The 17,489-nt window shown below is 43.9% G+C and overlaps 1 long non-coding RNA gene across 1 annotated transcript in view; it reads right to left on the bottom strand.

Annotated features, from left to right (window-relative positions):
- LOC146806016 (uncharacterized) overlaps positions 1 to 16,907 on the bottom strand; it is a 377,339-nt gene extending 360,432 nt beyond the window's left edge. The window contains exon 1 of the long non-coding RNA XR_014967541.1: positions 16,806 to 16,907. This is a non-coding gene — a long non-coding RNA (uncharacterized LOC146806016). The remainder of the gene's footprint in view (positions 1 to 16,805) is intronic.
- Between the last annotated feature and the right edge of the window lie 582 nt (positions 16,908 to 17,489).

Below are 17,489 nucleotides of genomic sequence, written 5' to 3'. Positions count from 1 at the left end.
AGAGGCTTTTCTCGCTCGCTTCGCGCCTTTTCGCCGCCAGAGCTGAGGCGCCTCTGTGTGCGCAGGTCGCAACCTCCCAGGAGGGGGGACGCCGCTCGAGGGAACGCGCCAACTTTGTCGGTGGCCGCAACGGTGGTCTAGCTGTAACACAGAGAGTCGGGGGCCACAGCGGTTTCCTGCTGGGGGAGGCGGCTGAGGGTGTTTATGTTTGGCCACACCGCTGATGTCTTTTATATTTCCAACAGCCATGAGAATTTATATAGCGCCGCACCACACTCTGAGCTACCTCATGTCGCTTTTTACCAATGAAATCCGTTTCCCCAAAGTGAAAGGCCAAGTCTTCCATGCGGGGTTTCGTTTAAAGCTGGAGATGAACAAAAACCTATGTGGCGGGTGCCCATTCCACTGAGCTGTCTTACCAGTATGTATTCCAACCGTCTCCTTTTCATGATAGATATGTTGATGACATTTATGTGATGTAATGCAGTTTGCTAGCAATGTAGTACAATGCTATGGCTTATGGTCAACTTTAAAAAAAAGTGGTTATTGTGTAATTAATTAGCTGAAGAATCAGAATATCCGCATTTTACCTCCAGCTTCCAATTTTTGAAAAGTGTGTGATCCTTTGCACATCACCATATCACCCATGCCTACGTCCCTTATCCAGCAAATATGTACAATTAGAAACAAGTTATCTACAAAACTGGCCCATAACACCTAAATGCATGTCTCCATCCTTTAGGTGCAATGAAATCTTATCCTTTAAACAAGAATTAAGTTACATTTCTGAAACGAGAAAATACATTACAGAAGCAGACTATTATGTTTGCAAAGAAATAACACCAGCTGCAACCAACATGCCTACGGAAACAAGCATTTGCAATGCAATAGGTCTCGCATTTGTGAGAGTTTGAATTATTAGAATTGTAAATGACAGTGCCTTTTATTTCTGTTTTGAAGAAAACAAACTTAAATAAAAAGCACTGTCATTTACAATGCCAATAGCTCAAACTCGTATAAATGGGAGACCTATTGCATTGCAAATGCTTGTTTAAAGGGGGCCTCGAAATTTGACTCTATCGGGCCCTGTTTTGTGTCCTGGCATAGGCCGTCTGTTTTTTTCGTTAATCTGTGAGGGGGGATTTCATGGTAATTCTAAACCTGGATTGCCAATCCACGTCTTTCTGCTCCATTTCATCCACCTTGCTTTTTTCTATTTTGCTCTGCTTTGATTTGTTATTTTCTTCTCCTTTTTCTATTTATTCTTCTCTATTTCCTCCTTTATTTACTTTGTTAATCTTTGGACATTTTTGATTTCTTAATTTCTCTTTTTCATCATTCTATCTTTATTGTGCCGTTTCTATTTTCCGCCCTATTTTCTTTTCACTCAAGTTATCCCATTTCCTCAGTTTCATTCCATTTCTGTTTCATTTTACTCCTTTCTCTAGCATCCTTTCTTTTTACATATTTTTCCTCTTTCATTCCTTTGGTAGATAAAAGACATTGTCATTTACAACGCCAATACCTCTAACTCTCATAAATGCGAGACCATTTTGCATTGCAAATGCTTGTTTTTCATTGACTTCACTTTCCTTGTCAGATCCTTGTAAGCACGGAGCGTCTGCACGCTTCCATCTGACATGCGTGATAGATGGCTCTATTAAAACAGCTGCTTACAACCCTCCGTGTCGCTCATTTTACACTGAGGTTTCCCCGCAGCGCAGCGGTGAGTAATGAGTAAGCACTCCCCTTGAGTCTGTTTTTTTTAATGCCATATAACATCTTCGAATTTGGCGTAATTTTGAAACTTCCCCTTTCCTTAGTGATTTTAGACGCTTAGAGCAATCAGATAACTCTGACCCGCACTGCAATACGAAGGTAGTTGCATTTGTATTTCTACCGCTTGTGGTATGTCTAACTCATGCTGGCCATTTTTCTTAATGCACAGTTTCGTTCTAAATTAGGTTTGTCTATACTTCACCCCTAGATTGACCCAGATACAGTGCTTACCTGACCCATTATTTCCCTAAATCCTGGTAATGCTTCCCAACGCGCACCATGCTATGTTATACTTCCGGGGTGAGACTTAGAGGGAACTTCAAACGTGCGTTCCTGAATAGCGCCTTTCTCCGCATTTACTTTTATAGATTATTTAATATGTCAGTGACAGCCGACTAATCCAGCATGACACAGCGTTAACTTTCAATAGAGTAAGTGACCTTCTCTTGGCCCCATTTTTAACCTTTTTAAACGTAGTGGGGCAGATTTACAAGCCCCTTGCGTGACATTTGCGTTGCAGTTGCGTCACTTTTTTGACGCAACAGCGGCGCAAACAATGTGGCCTATTTACAAAGTGACGCATCTAGGGAGATGCGTCACTTTGTAAAGCCCTGCGTCACATTATACCTGCGTCAGGTATAATGTATGCAGGGTGGGCGTTCCCATGCAGGAAGGCCTCGTAAAAGTGACGCAGTGAAATCTACAAGATTTCACTGCTCCACTTTTAGGACACCACTGCGTCAAAACCTTACGCCTGCTTCAAGCAGGCGTAAGTAGTGACGCAGTGTAGTGGGAATAGGCCGCAACACGCATTGCTGGAGTTGCGTCGTGCTTGTGACACGACTCCAGCAAATGCGTGACTTTTCCGCCAACAGCTGCGTCAGAATTTCTGACGCATCTGTCAATCCTTGCGCCATAGTGCGCCGTATTGTAAATACGGCGCATCTATGGTGGCGCAAGGGTTTCTAAGTGTGGCGCAGGGAAAGTGACGCATCTGTACAGATGCGTCACTTTCTTGTAAATCTGCCCCAGTATTTCCATTACTGACCCTGCACCTTAACTTTTCAGGTGCCGTTTTTCGCTCCCCCGCTTAAGGAGCCCACGCGCCCTTGCACATCTGCAGCCTCTGTCGAGAGGCTTTTCATGGTAATATACCACTGTTTTGACTCAGCCCATTAATATATGCAGATTTAAAATTCTGGTTTACATGACTACATTTCTAAGGTGTTTTGATGCTTTTCCCTAGCTCTCTCTCTCCCCTACCCCTACACTTCTGTCCTGATGATGACACCATCGTGAGGAATACAACAGCCTACTGTTTTATCGGTGTCGACATTTAACCATTGAGCCAGCGTGAACGACAGAGAGTTTTATACTGTGTTATTGTTTTCAACCATGGCTACATAATGTTTTTATAAAAGTATGACTAATAGATTCAAGGAGTGAGCCACATGTTTTCTAAGTGACGTATTGTGTTGCTATACACTTTACCCTGCAGTCACCTTCCTATCCTCACTTGAATCACAATCACCCCACCTTTTCTTCCCCTTTCGTTCCCTTCTAGGGGCATTTTCGTATGGAATAGTATGTAATTATTGACACTAACAGATCGATGCCCAGTGTGAATAAAACACTGTGAGCAACACATACTCTTTGCCTTATTTTGGTATTTGAATTTTTCTTTTGATTTATGTGAATTCTGTATATTGTAATATCGTTTTCGGGACCACTGTTCCTATGTACATGTATTCCCTATGGCTTCCCTTTTCACTTACAATGTCCAATAATCTTCATGAATATTGCCGGGTCATATGCGCTCATGCAGAAATGTCCTCACAAGCGATATTGTGCACCCTGCCTTAGGACTATAAGGACTGCTATGGGGGTGTCTTACCTATATCCCATGCAGTGTCTGTGGGCATGGCATACAGGGATGTGTGCCATGTTGACTCTTCAGTTTTGTCTACACCAAGGACTTCAATCTGCAGTGGCAGTGTGCATGGTCTTAATGATGGGACCCTAGGGTGGCACAATTTGTGTTGCTTCCCTTGGGGTCCCTCTTCAGTGCCAATGCCTTGGTACCAGGGGTGCCATTCATTAGGGACTTACAAGGGGTCCTGAAGTTGTGCCAGTTGTTAAACTAAAGGTACAGTTTAGGGAAAGAGCTCTGGCACAGGGGACCTGGTTGGCAAGGATCCTGCACACTTCCAGTCAGAGTTACATCATTTTCCAGGCAAAAAGTGGGGGCTAACCTGTCCAAAAGAGGCACTTTCCTACAGAATGAAACATTTTGCCCACCCCTAAATACAATGTGTTCTCAAGTGTGTCTATAATGTCAGTACCATACATTTTGGTGAGCAAGTGTATGTTGTTTTTAGTGCAGTATAATAAGATAGTATCTCTGTGATATAATAGGACAGTTTTCGTTACTAAGGTGCAGTGTAGTGTCATGAATTTGCAGTGTATGGTAAGATATAGTCTTTGTGATACAATGCAGGCAGTTAGTGCTCCTATTACACATTTCAGTGTAAAGGGTTTGTATTTTCACATACCAGGATATTTTGTAGCATGCAAGTCCACCAAAAAGAAGTGCCCTGGAGCTATTAACAGATGAGAGATGTTTTTGTTACCCAATCAAACGTTCTGATTTTACTGACAATGGGAGGATAAAAGGTTGAGTGCACCTGTCAGGATTTGAACCTGTGATGATGAGGGCCAAGCAATTGTGTAGTCCAGTGTGCATAGCTAGAATCCTTACATTTCACTATTGAAGTGTGGCATATTAGAATCCCTCTAAAACTACACACCTTTATATAAGATACCATATGTTGCTGTGCTGAGCCGAATGATCTAGGATGCAGTGCAGTGCAGAAGGTTATTGACCCTCTGGTGCATTGTAGACTGGTGGGTTAGGTTCCTTAGTGTTGAGTCTAGCATTTGTGGGTGCTATCTATCTTTTAAATGCAATGCCGTGGTGTGCTGTTCCTGGGATGCAGTGTAGGTGATGGGAAAATCTTCCTTAAATACAGTGTTGTGTTGTGCATCAATTTTTTCGGTTTAGTGATTTTATTGATCTCTAGGATGCAGCACAATGTAGTGTGTTAATAATAGTTGGATGTAGTGCAGTGAGCAAAGGATGCAGAGGAATTTGGTGAGTTAACCTGCATGGAAATTGGTGTAATTACTTTGTACCTTAAGAGTGCTCTGCAGTATGGTGGTTTATTATCCTTGTAATGCACTGTACTGTGTTGAGTAGTGTCCCTAGCAAGCTGTGCATTCTGATGGGCAGCTATCCCTACTGTGTAGTAGATTAATATTGTGTGGGTCTGAGCAGTGTGTTGTTTTAATATCCATATGGAACAATACAGTATAGTTGTAGATTGGTTTTGCTGATTGCAGTGCATTGTGATTGAGCAATATCTCTACAATGAAGCACTGCCTGGAGGGAAACACCTCTAATACAGAATGGTGCAGATTCCTAGATGTCTGAGGGTGCAAGCAGTGGATTCACTCAAGGTGGCCTTTGCCACTATCTCTTGGATACAGTTGCATGTATGGATAGTATCCTTAGACTGAAGTGCAGCATGGAGGTAAGTGTTACCACAATAGAGTCAATGGATGCCTCCAGGACACAGAACAGCATGGTGAGTTACTGACTCCTTGATTCAGTGTGGTGAGCTACTGCTTTTAGAATGGACTGTTGGTGTTCTATGAATGCACTACATTGCAATGTGTTAGCACCAATAGGGTTCATTGTGGTATGTTGTACAGATCTCCATAAGCTGCTTTACAGTGTGAAGATAAATGTCCTTCATGTCCACTAGAGTGTTTTTGTTTAGTATACCAAGGATGCAGTATGGAGTATCCATTTAGTATCAATAAAATACAGTGCAGTGGTTTGCTTTAGTTGTATTCCAAAGATACACCATATTTTTCTGAGTTATTATCAATTTCTTAAGCCAAAAGTGTAGCTTGAGTGGTTGGTGTTCCGGAAAAGTATTGCAACATGATGAGCCTATGCACCTTGGGTTAAGTCCATTGTGGTTGGTTAACACCTCCAGAATGTGGCTCATTTTGGTATGTTAGTGCCCCAATCAGGCAATGTGCTACGATGTGTTAGATTTCATAAAATGCAGTTAGTTGCTATTTGCTAGCATCCCTAGCATTTGTGTCCATAAGATATCATGCAGTGAGGTTGTTACTGTTCCTAGGGTGCCCTGCATCAGAGAGGATTAGTGTCTCTGGAATTTTACACAATTCCCATGCAGTGCTCTAAGGTGATCTGATATCCCTTGGATAAAGAGAAACATGGAGGCAGTATGCTGGGCCAGTGTGCAGAGAATTTTGCATTTAAATATGAAGGAATCATTTTTTGAAAATGCATTGAAGTAACTGTCCACAATGAACTGCAGATTGCAAGTTGGTGTTTATGGAATGTGGCACGGAGCTACGTCACATTGCAAGATGGCGGCTCAGTGAAAAAGCTCTGGTGCTGGGGGACTCCAAAGCAGTTTTTTCCTGCTCCACTGATGGTTCTTTGATGATTATCCAGGGCTAGAGGTGTACAGGAGGGGCATGTCTTAGTTAAATCCCCTACTGCCGCCACTAGAGTCACCTCATTGGTGCAGATCTTGGCATCCTCCTTCCCTCTACCATCCAGTCTGGAGCAAGAGAACACACGGATTTCCTCAAGGCATGCGAACACCCTCAGTCCAGCGGCCATAGCCTGTGCCTGCAAGCAATCCTGTGCGACCTGGAGGAGACAGGAGAGGGGGTGAAGTGCCCACTGTGCTGAGGCTACAGAAAATGACTCACCTCAAACTGCATGGATAAGCTGCCTCAATGCCTGTCCTGTATAATACACAGAGGTCTGTGGGATTGTGAAGCCAGGCAGATTTACTCCTGAGAGGCCCAGTGGATTTACTCGTTTTACTCATTGAAACCGCTCCCTCACTGGGAGTCACTATCCCTCAGGGACCCATCCTGGCCTGACCCACCCTGTCACTACCCACCTTGGTAGGCGACTACCACCTTTTGGGACACTGGCAGCCCTGCAGGACCCAGACTAAGCCAAATGGCTTTAGGAGGATCAGCAGGACTAGAGAGTTGTCGGCTGTTGACCGCCTGTGCTGTATGCCTCCCCAACTTTGCTACTTTCTGGAGGTATCGGCACTCACCTGACCTACTCCCCTGGCTGCTGCTCGTGATGACATCATTAAGCGGTAGTGGCCTTCAGGGGACTGGGCCTATGAGGACACAGTAGGATTTGGACATACACTGGAACTAGGAAGAATCCTTCTGTTGTCTGTTGCTTCTGCATGCCCTCCAGACATTAGAGCACTCATCTCCACCACCAGTGTTACCTGAGCCCTACCAGCAGCGCATCGGCCTGCGACAGGGTCATATTGTCACTGCCTTACTGGTCCCCAGTGGATTCATCCCTGCTTCAAGGTTTGTGAGGTGACAGCCTTTTGTTGTCTAGCTATACTTAACCTGCTCTGTGAAAATCGTCTCCCATCATGCCATCACTCGCTACACCAGTGATCTAGATTCCCTATGGTTACATGTGGCTAGTGCCTGGGGACCTCCTCTGAATAGAGCTCTTCTGCATTGAATGCCGTACCCTCACTGGTGTCTGACTCTAAGGTGACCAGACAATGTCGACTTTTTATCCCACTGTCACTACCATGGCCTCCAATATCAAATCCCTGCTCTACGACCACTCACAAATGCACCTGCATTGTGACTCCACAGACAAGAATGTAAATGGACTATATGGCCAATATTCAGACTGAGGGGTCGATATTTAGAAACTACAACGAAAAGTTTCAGACTTGGAGGACTGCGCCCGGAAGGAAAATGTCTACTATGTGGGGTTCCGGTGGGAATGGAGGGTGATGATATGTTTGGAATCCTTAGTTCTGTCCTACCTACCCTAACATACTCAACCTTTACGGAAGCCCTGGAGTTCCAGCTGGTGCACTGAATGAGGGTGCACTTGGCATGTGCTTCCTAAGCTCCCAGAGCAATCATAGCATGTCTCTTATGCCAGAAGATACAGAAGATAGTGTACTTAGAACGTAGTTTTAGTATCCTCAGAATGCATGCAGCGCAATCCTACCTAGTGTGGTGAATAATAGTTGCTATGGGATTCACTGTCACAACTTACTCCCACTAGGGTGCAATGCAATGTGTTGGATTGATATCTCAAGAATCCATTTTATTGACTTATTTCCTATAGGATGCCTTGCAGATTGATTGTCGAGACCCAATGGATTCAGTGCAATTTTGTAGCGTCTTTATGATATAGCTTAGTGTGGTGGCTTATGCCTCAAATATGTAGTGCAATGTGATAAGTAAATATTACTAGTATACATTCAAGTGTGGTTGGTCAGACTCTCTGGGACATAGTGCAGTATGCAGGTGAGTGTCTAGGATACAGTGAATGTTGCTGGGTTAGTGTTCCTCATATATATTGGAGTGCAGGAGTTAGTGTCCCTTCAACACTGCATTGCTTTGGCAAGTGTCTCTTGGAAGCAATGCATTATTGCAGAATAGTGTGCATCTTTATACACTGAGACGTGGCGGTTCAGTGCAGCATGTGGACACCAACCTGCAATGTGCTAGGTTGGTGTCCTAAAATGTCAATGTATGGTGTGTGAGTCAGTGTCACTCTGATATAATGCATTGTGGAGTGCATTTCCCAAATCAGATAGAGCACCCTGATGGACTAATATTCGTAGATATCCACAGCCATGGTTGGGATTGTGCAATTCTTTTAAGAAATGATTGAAAAGCCTCAATGTAGGAATGTGGAGTATTATGTGGTGATGTTGGTTAGGCTTTACCATGTAATACTATCACAATCACCAAAGATGGTCTTTGGATTCACACTAATAAATCTTTAGCTTAGTCCTGGTAGTGCAGACAGGCTTTACTAGAGGAACATGTGTTAAGCACTGCAGAGTACCAACATTGACACAACTCTAAAGAAATCTGACATCAACTTATAAAAATAAAACACATTATTTTCTTAATTTAGACACCAAAATAAACTTGATGAGATATACATAGCCCAACCATCAGTCCAATGCTGAGAGAGTCTTCCTTACTTTTCAGCAAAAAAGAATGTAAAAAAAACAGGCTGTACTATTGCAGGACCTGCTCTGCCTCACATTCTCCTGTCAAGGTCACTTCCACAGGGCAGTTGACCTATCTCAACAGTAACAGGATAAAAATTAAACTGGACTTCATCTATGTCCTACCTTTACCTTCTTCCACTTTTAATCAGGGGAATGAGGTGCACACCTATTCAAACCCTATCTTAGCCAGAGAAACACCGTGGGGCATTTGTACAAGCCCCTATCACCACCACAACATCACTTTTACGGATGTTGTGGTGGGTATAGGCCTTATGTACAAGGTAGTGTTAAGCCACTTAATGTGGCTTAACGCTGCCTTGTACATAAGGCACGCTTTCACGCTATGGTAAAAAGGGGCATGCAGTGGGTGCTGTTGTGGGCATTCCAACGCAACACTCATTGTATTTGATGCTGCCCCCTATGTACAAGGGTGGCGTACATAGGAGGCAGCACCAAAATTAAGACCAGGAAAACCCTGGTCTTAAGTTGGCGAAATGAGGAGAAATGCATTATTTCTCCTTGTTTTTGCTTTTTCCATGTGTGTTGCCTGCCATGGTTTGTTTATGTACAGGATGGTGTCCCTTCATGTACATAAACACACCTTTAAAAAAATGCAATTTGTCACGTTCATGTGTGCTGCATGAAGCAGCACAAATGAAAGTGACAGAATTGCAATTTAGGATAGTTTATGTGCAGGAAGGGACACCTTCCTACACATAAACAATCTTCCCCTGCACGCAGACACCCTTGCACTCTGGTGCAAGGGTGCCTGCGTTGGTGCTAAGTTGTTAAACTTAGCGCCATGGTAGGGGGGAAACGCAATGCTGCACCCCATTCTTGTAAATATGGTGCAGCCTTGTGTTTCAGAAGTGGTGGAGCATGTCGTTAAGCCAAGGAAACTAACGACATGCTCCGCCACTTCATAGTAAATATCCCCCCTAATTTACCCACAGAGGTTACCCAATACTTGGGCAACTCCACCATGACTACCAGGAGGGGGACCTAACTTTCTTTTGACTGTAGGATCTGACTCCCATGCCAAGTACAGTGCTGTCTTGAAGTCCAACACCCACCAGAGGCTACCACTGACAGCTGTCAGTATCCAAAACCACACCCTGAGCTATCCATTGACAGGTGAATGAGGTACCTTACTTAACTGTGAGTTCTTGGAACCTCCTTCGCTGTTCAGTGTGGGGGGCAACCACTTCCTGTTCTGACACCCTTCTCCCACTCCTTCTTCAGTCAGTACAAGGGTGACAGTTTGATTTTGAACCATTGCCTGACTTGTCAGGACCTCTTTGGGGTAAGGAGAAGCCTTCCCAGTGCCAACTTGGTGAGTCTCGCTTACTGGGTTAAAATACCCTCAGCTTACTGGATCTCTAGTTAAGAGATGCTTCCCTTTCCTTTTCTTACTCGTTTTCCCTTTCTTTTGGGACCTAAGTTTCATATCTTTAGGGACAGGATACCCAGGATCTTTGGGTTGGCTGGTGCCCTGGGCCACTGCCCCTTCTGGGATCAGGCCACCTCTGGAAGGTCATTGCCTAGGATACAATATAGGGTAAGGTCGGGACTGACTACCACCCTACACCAGCCAAAGGTATCCCTTCTCTCCAGGGGCACTAAGGCTAAAGGTCTGGTTGTGACCTCCCCTGGGACTACCCTTACTCTTTTGTCTTCCCCTGGCAGATAGCGATCTGGGGACACTAACCTCTCAACCACTATTGTATGACGGCACCTGTGTCTCTCAAGGCAGTGGTAGGGCTCTCATTCTCCTGTTTGTAGTGGAAGTGCTTACTGCCCCCCTTAGGGATCACCAGTATGCCATCTGGACCATTATTCCAGTTAAAAGCTAAGAGGACGTCCTCATCTGACGAGCCCTCCCCATGGCTACATGGACAGCCCAGTACTAACCACCATTTTGGTACAGGCATACTTCCCCTTTGTAGTGCCCTGCCTGGTGGCATTCCAAGCACAGCCTACTATCCAAATGTTTCTTTAGCCCTTACATTGCTAGCCAGAGTGGGTGGGTTTTACTCTCTTCCTTTTTAGGGTTATGGAGTCCTGAGGGAGTCTCTTTGGTGGGCTTACTATCTCCCTCCTTTGCTTTTTGTGGGCCTACCCCACTCCCCCTTCTTGAGGTCTTCCCCTGGGCCTTCTTGGGTACTATTTTCCTTACCCATTCATCAGCCTTCTTGCCCAATTCCCTAGGGCTAAAAAGTTCTGAATCTATTGGATGCTGGTGTAACTTGTCTGAGGTACAATAGGATAAAATGTACTCTTTCATAATCAAAATATACAGTGCATCATATGTGTGCACTTCACAAAGCTTACGCATGCCTGGTTTTGAGCTATATGGGTGTCCCTAAACTTCAGTACCTACTCTTCTGTAGTGAGTCCAAACCCTTCTATGAATGTCTTCTTCATATGCTCATAGGACTCAGCCATATCATAATTAAGGGTCAGCAGTCTTTCTCTGCCCTTTACTAAGAATAACTCCCAAAGTAGAGAGCCCCAGTTTTGGCAACCTATCCGCCTCAATTTGCATGCCCTCTCAAGGCTTCAACCATTTGTCAATGTCCTCTCCATCACTATACTTGGGGACAATCCATTTGGGACTTCAATGTCAAAATATTCCTCTTCCTCCCTGTTTGTCTTGCTGCTACCATCTTTGGGCTTTAAGACAATCTTAACCCTTCATTCCTCAAGAGTTAGGAATCAATTAGAATGTCGGATGGATCGCCACCGCCCACATGGCGGTGGCGATCCGCCTGACATTCTCTCCTGCCCGCATGCCATTTCCCCCTCCATATTACTATGGTGGAGGGGACCCCGGCGGACATAAAGACCGTCTGCCGGTTTTCCGCCTGGTCGATGAGTCGACTGGGTGGAAAAGGTTTTAATATGGTGGCGGTGTCTGTTAGACACTGCCATCCATATTACGATACATGCGGGGATTCGCCTTTCCGTGGTGGCACTGCCGCCATGGAACGGCATTCGGTCCATGCCATTGGGGGCCCGTAGAGGGCCCCCAGGAAGTTTGGGGGGTTGGGGGTGCACATGGGCATCTGCATGCACAACATGGCATGCACCGCACGGTGCCTGCCACGTTGTGCATGCAAATGCACAACATGCATTTTTGGCATTGCGGCAGGTGGTGCTGAAAGCACCGCCTGCCGCAATGTTAAAAAAGCAGGATGCGCCCTCCAGTGTGGTGGGCGCATCCTAATCACCCCCACGGGACCGCCGCACGTATGGTGGGCGGTCCTTTTTTATGTCGGGATGGAGGGCGGACTTTCCTAATAATCCCCTTAGTCTCCTTTCCTCCAGTTCAAGCTTCTTCACTTCCAGGGAGAGTTGGTCAAGTTCATACTCAGGGGTTCCTACCACCGCACCAATGGGGGGTCTCCTAGAGTGCTTCCTGTCACTTCTCACTGGTAAAAGAGGTCTGGGAAAGGGCGGAGAGTTGTGGTCTTCACTTTCTTCCCCATCTTCCTCAATATGGGATAGGGTCTCATTCTCACCCTCTTCTTGGTATTTTTCTGAGTATTGGCCCTCGCTCTCTAATTTTTCTTTCGCATAAGAGCTGAAGGGGTTTTCAAGTTCCTCCTTTTTAGCTGTAACCCCATAGCTAATGCCCCTTGTTTTGCACAAAACCCTCAGATCTCTGATCCTTAGGGCTGGGATGACTGACAAGTCAAGATCCTTACCAGCTTCCATTATGCCTAACTTTTTACTTGGAAATTGGGACCTTTAAAAATGTTTGAAAAACTTTGAAACCTTGCCTAACACACCTAGGCTTTTAAATGTGCTTATTAGACATGTGGTCTACACAGGGATATTAGAATTCCAATGTTAAAAAATTTGAAACATTTCTGAAAAATAAATTTTAAAGTCTAAAGTAAATTTAGTGGATTTCTCGTGGAAAAATCACTTATGAACAAATGGAACTGTGAAATGCAAGTTCAGGATCCCGTTTCTGTAACACCAATGTAGACAGGTGGAATATTATGTGGTGATGTTGGTTAGGTTTTACCCTGTAATACTATCACAAACCCCAAAGATGGTCCTTGGATTCACTCTAATAAATCTTTAACTCATTCCTAGTAGTGTGGCAAAGAGCAGACAGGCTTTATTAGAGGAACATCTGTTAAGCACTTCAGAATACCAACATGGACGATAAGTAATTGACACAACTCGAAAGACATATGACACCAATTTTGAAAAATCAAATACATTTTTATCTTCATTTAGACACCAAAATGAGTTTGATCAGATATATATATAGCCATAGTTGAGAATTTTAGAAGCAATATAAAATCAGTGCAAAATTAAAGAGTGAAAATGTACTATTGCCATCAAAGGTAAAAAAAAAATTAGTGGCAATCCGTCACTTGCAGGTCTGAGTGTGTGGAACCCTTGCAGATTAAAGGTGTTGCAGGTCCCAGGACCAAGACACGACAGTCAGTATAATTTTACCCAGCCCATTTAGCCAATGTGAAGAGTTGTTCTGGCTATGTCTGGTTCGGAATGGGAGCCATGGGGAGGCTCCTTTCACCACTAACACGGTGCTGCAGGAGAACAGGGTGCAAAATGTCGACAAGTACATTGCTGCCGATGTTGGATGAAGGTCGTGTGGAATGTCCTCTAGCTGCAACTTTGAGTGATGGTGTCAGTTGCCGTAATTGCGACTAACAAGCCTTGGCAGCAGTAAGTTCAGCAAGGAGCTTCTTCGACATCCGGAGGTCCAGTAGAACACGGGAGCAGAATGGAATTTTGTGGAGGGCAAGACTACAATTCCCACAATGTACAGGATCATCTGCTTTGGAGTGATCCTTTGGCGGGCCCGATGGCCAGCGATTCTTTGGATTCCGAACATTGATTTACCTGCAGTGTGCAGGGGACTAGTGCTACTGGTCCTAGGGTGTCTGACATTGCTTCTGGCTCTAACAGGGGTCCCTCTATCTGCAGGAGCCTATCTTTAGCCAAGGACGAGCCTCGGTAGTGTCTCCCTCTGTTGGTTTGTGCATAATCCTGCTGTTGTCTTCTCAAGTCTCCTCTTTGATGCAAAGTGGCTCAGAACTGAGGTTCTGGACTCAGGGGTGTCCCTTAAGTCTTAGATTTAGGGGAGTTATGGGAGAGGGAGCAAGTAGCCAATGGGCTACTAGTCTCTGCAGCTAATCTGCACTTGAAGTGACACCATCTGGGGTTGTAGGTCACTTTTTCTACCCATAGCCCACTGTTTCTAAAACGTTTAAATATGGCCAAAGACTTTCTTAGCTGTACAAACCAGGATGCCCACCCTAGAGGTGTGGCTAACCTTCCGGGAGTATGGACCTCCTGCATTGTTGATGTCCCACCTGTCCAGGAGAAAACATGCCTGGGGCATGGGGAGGGCTGTTTACTTCTTTTGGAGACAGTTTGGATGCATATCAGAGGCAGTGCAGCATATTAAGCTCACCTCCATGATGTGTCACTTCACTAGCCTGCCTTGGAGGGAGGAGGTGTGACCTATTTCCTGCCCATGCTTCTCTTCCTGACTCTTGGAAGTGTTCACACTGCCTATCTGGAGGTCAGAATCCTGTCTTGGGGACAGCAAGCATGGGCTGCCAGCCAGAGAGTAGGAAAGCTGAGGCTAACAGGTAGGCCACTTCTGAGGTAGCCACCTGGGTGCATGCCACTTCGCTCCCGGCATTTGATTGTGTCTGAAGTTAGACAGCACAGCTTTTGATATCAAACTCAACATTTCAAGGTGGTACCATATGGAGCTAATGACCCCAGAGCTGCCCGGGCAAACCCATGTTAGCCTATGAACCGCTTATCACTTATAGTGTACTTAAATGGTAAAGGCCACTATAGAAACAAATAAACCTTCACTTACATATCTATACCCTTAACACACTGCACCCTGCATCATGGACTCAGTAGTACTTCCTTAGGGGCGACTGGCACATATTAAAAGCAGTACATTACTATGCTACACAAGTCGAAATGGAGCAGTTCACACTGTTCCTGCAGTCAGCAATGGCAGGCCTGCTGTCAGTAGTTTACCTGAGTCACACTGGGCAAACTGTTCTGCAAGCACTGGGGACCCCTTTGCTACCCATGCCCTGGGTACTACTAATACCATATACTAGGGGCTAACAAGGGGAGTACAGTCCTCGAGTTTCCAATTCACATTTATCAGTTCTGGGAAAAGAGCACTGACACTGGGGCCTGGTTAGCAGGTTCCAGTGCAATGTCAGAGTCAAAAACCAGAATCTAGTAATCTGACTGGGGGCAAAAAGTGGGGGGCCACTACAAAAAGGCCTGTTTTCTTGCACTCAAGAATATATGGATTGAATAAAGTAAGTAAGTGTTTATTAAACAAGTAATTAAAATCATTACAATTGATTAAAAATGTTACAGACAAATACCATAGAAGAATAATTGAGAGAAATGTTCTTGTTTGTGTGCTTCTTAAACTCAAATAACAGTTTAACCACGCTTGTCCTACCCTTCTTTCAATGGTGGGATGCTGATCGAGGCTGTCTGAATTCTGATACTAGGAACTGTTAAGAATATTATAAATCTGTCAGTAAGTTGGGCCTCTGATCCAGTAACTCATGCACTAACCGTGTCTATGCATTTCAGAGAATTTAGCTGCATAAGCCTTGCTCTTAACAATAGTCTTATTTCTGTTCCCAGCAATTCACATGTACAAATTATTGACAATAGAAACTCAGCAGCCTGAAACATGGAGGCAAAGGTGGTCAGAGCCTTCCTTTCAATTTTCAATATCATAAGTCCTTGAAGGGAAGCTAAATTTGGTATTATTCCCTTTTGTGTTAACGTATATGGAGGATTGAGGAATGGCTCCTTTATGTTATACTTGTATAAACTTAAAACCATTCATGCCTGTTTTTTCTTCACAATTTACTGATCTTCATGATATGATATCAGCTAGTCCTGCTTCATTGCTCAATATCCTATTTGGGATGAAGGCACTATTTTCCCAGATCTCCTCAAACTGTAACGTTTTTACAACATTATACAGATATATACTCCATGCATTCTTCACCTTCACCAACATTTTCCTTAATATTCCCTTCAAAATGAATGCTAAGGATGCTCTCATCTTTGCACAATATGTCACAAATGCTGCCTGCAAAATGAAAAGTTGCCTCCACAAATTAAACTCCAGACTCACCTGTGCCTGTGGTGTGCAGGCTAGCAGGATTAACAACAATCTGTGTCTCCACACTGTGTAAAGTCAAGCCAACCTCCCAATTTCCCCCAAAAATCTGCCACATCAAATGTCAAAGTGGTAGAACGTGTACCTGCCATTACCTATAGCACTAGAGAAAGGGTCGGACCTGATACTTTGTTGGACTAGTAAGCACAAGAGGAATTCAAAGAAAGGTGTAGATAAAAGCCACCCCTTAAGGTAAAGCCCTAGATATTAGTAAATATTTACTTGCTCAAAGAATTCATTCTCCAGCTGCTATTTGCCTTTTTACGTAGCTTTTCACCAAAGATTAGAGTATGATTTTTTTATTGATTATTATTTTTTTCGCCGTAAGATATAGCTTAGTGGATTGGCACAATTAGGAAGAATGTGCTTTAATGTAGAGATAAAGGGCTGGTTTTGTTCTGCTACATTTTATAGCTTATTGTCCCACAGATGTTTGCTGTAGATGCATTTTTAGGTAAAGCTACATCGGAAGCAAGAACAAATTCCACATTGCTTTGTATATTTATGTGCACTGAGCCTATTTTCTATACATGCACCATTCTGTCAGATGGATCTCCATTTTCCTGACCTAAAAAAGAATGTAAACTTCCTTTCAAACTCTCTGAAAAGGTCTCTCATGATCAACCCCATGTATAGAAGGAAACACAACTCACCAAGGCTGCTGGTAAGCGCCACAAAAACGAGGACAACAAATAGTTTCATGATGAGAGAGATGGTTGATCTAGTTGCTGCAATACTCAGCTCAATCTCAAAGTGATTGTGTGCTAGCAGAGCTTCTATAAATATGCAGAAATTGGCTTCTCACGCTCCTACCAGAGTCACATGACAGATCAGTGTGCTCCATCCACAGTGCTTCGTATTGTTTGTTTGGAAGCACACCAGCAATGCTAACAACACACACTCCTTCAGACTACTTTTATATGGATAATGGATTACTGTGCCAGACAGGCTTCAAAGTCCTGAGTGATACAAAGTAATATTTTCTCTTCAAATTATGGTAAATGGCAATGCTCCCACACCCAAACCCCACTCCCCCATTCATAAATTACAAATATTATCATTCTGATTTACGTCTTCTCTGGGAAATCTGTTGATTATTCAAAGTGCAGCATGTTGGTTAGTGTGGATCATATTTCAATGTGAATGACAAAATATCGACTAGTAAAACATCGACCCACAAAAATATTGAGACAAAAATAGCGACTGCCTATACTTAAAAAGGTATGCACAAAAATAGTATTTACAATATTACAGCTGTATTAAATATAGACTTTTAAATATATACAAATGAAAATATTACAATTAAAATATATTAAATACCATCATGAATTTAATAA

The sequence above is a fragment of the Triturus cristatus genome, chromosome 8, assembly GCF_964204655.1.
Source record: "Triturus cristatus chromosome 8, aTriCri1.1, whole genome shotgun sequence".
In the NCBI taxonomy this organism is placed as follows: domain Eukaryota; kingdom Metazoa; phylum Chordata; class Amphibia; order Caudata; family Salamandridae; genus Triturus; species Triturus cristatus.
The sequence above is the reverse complement of the archived record's forward strand: the minus strand, read 5'-3'. Positions and strand labels throughout refer to the sequence as shown.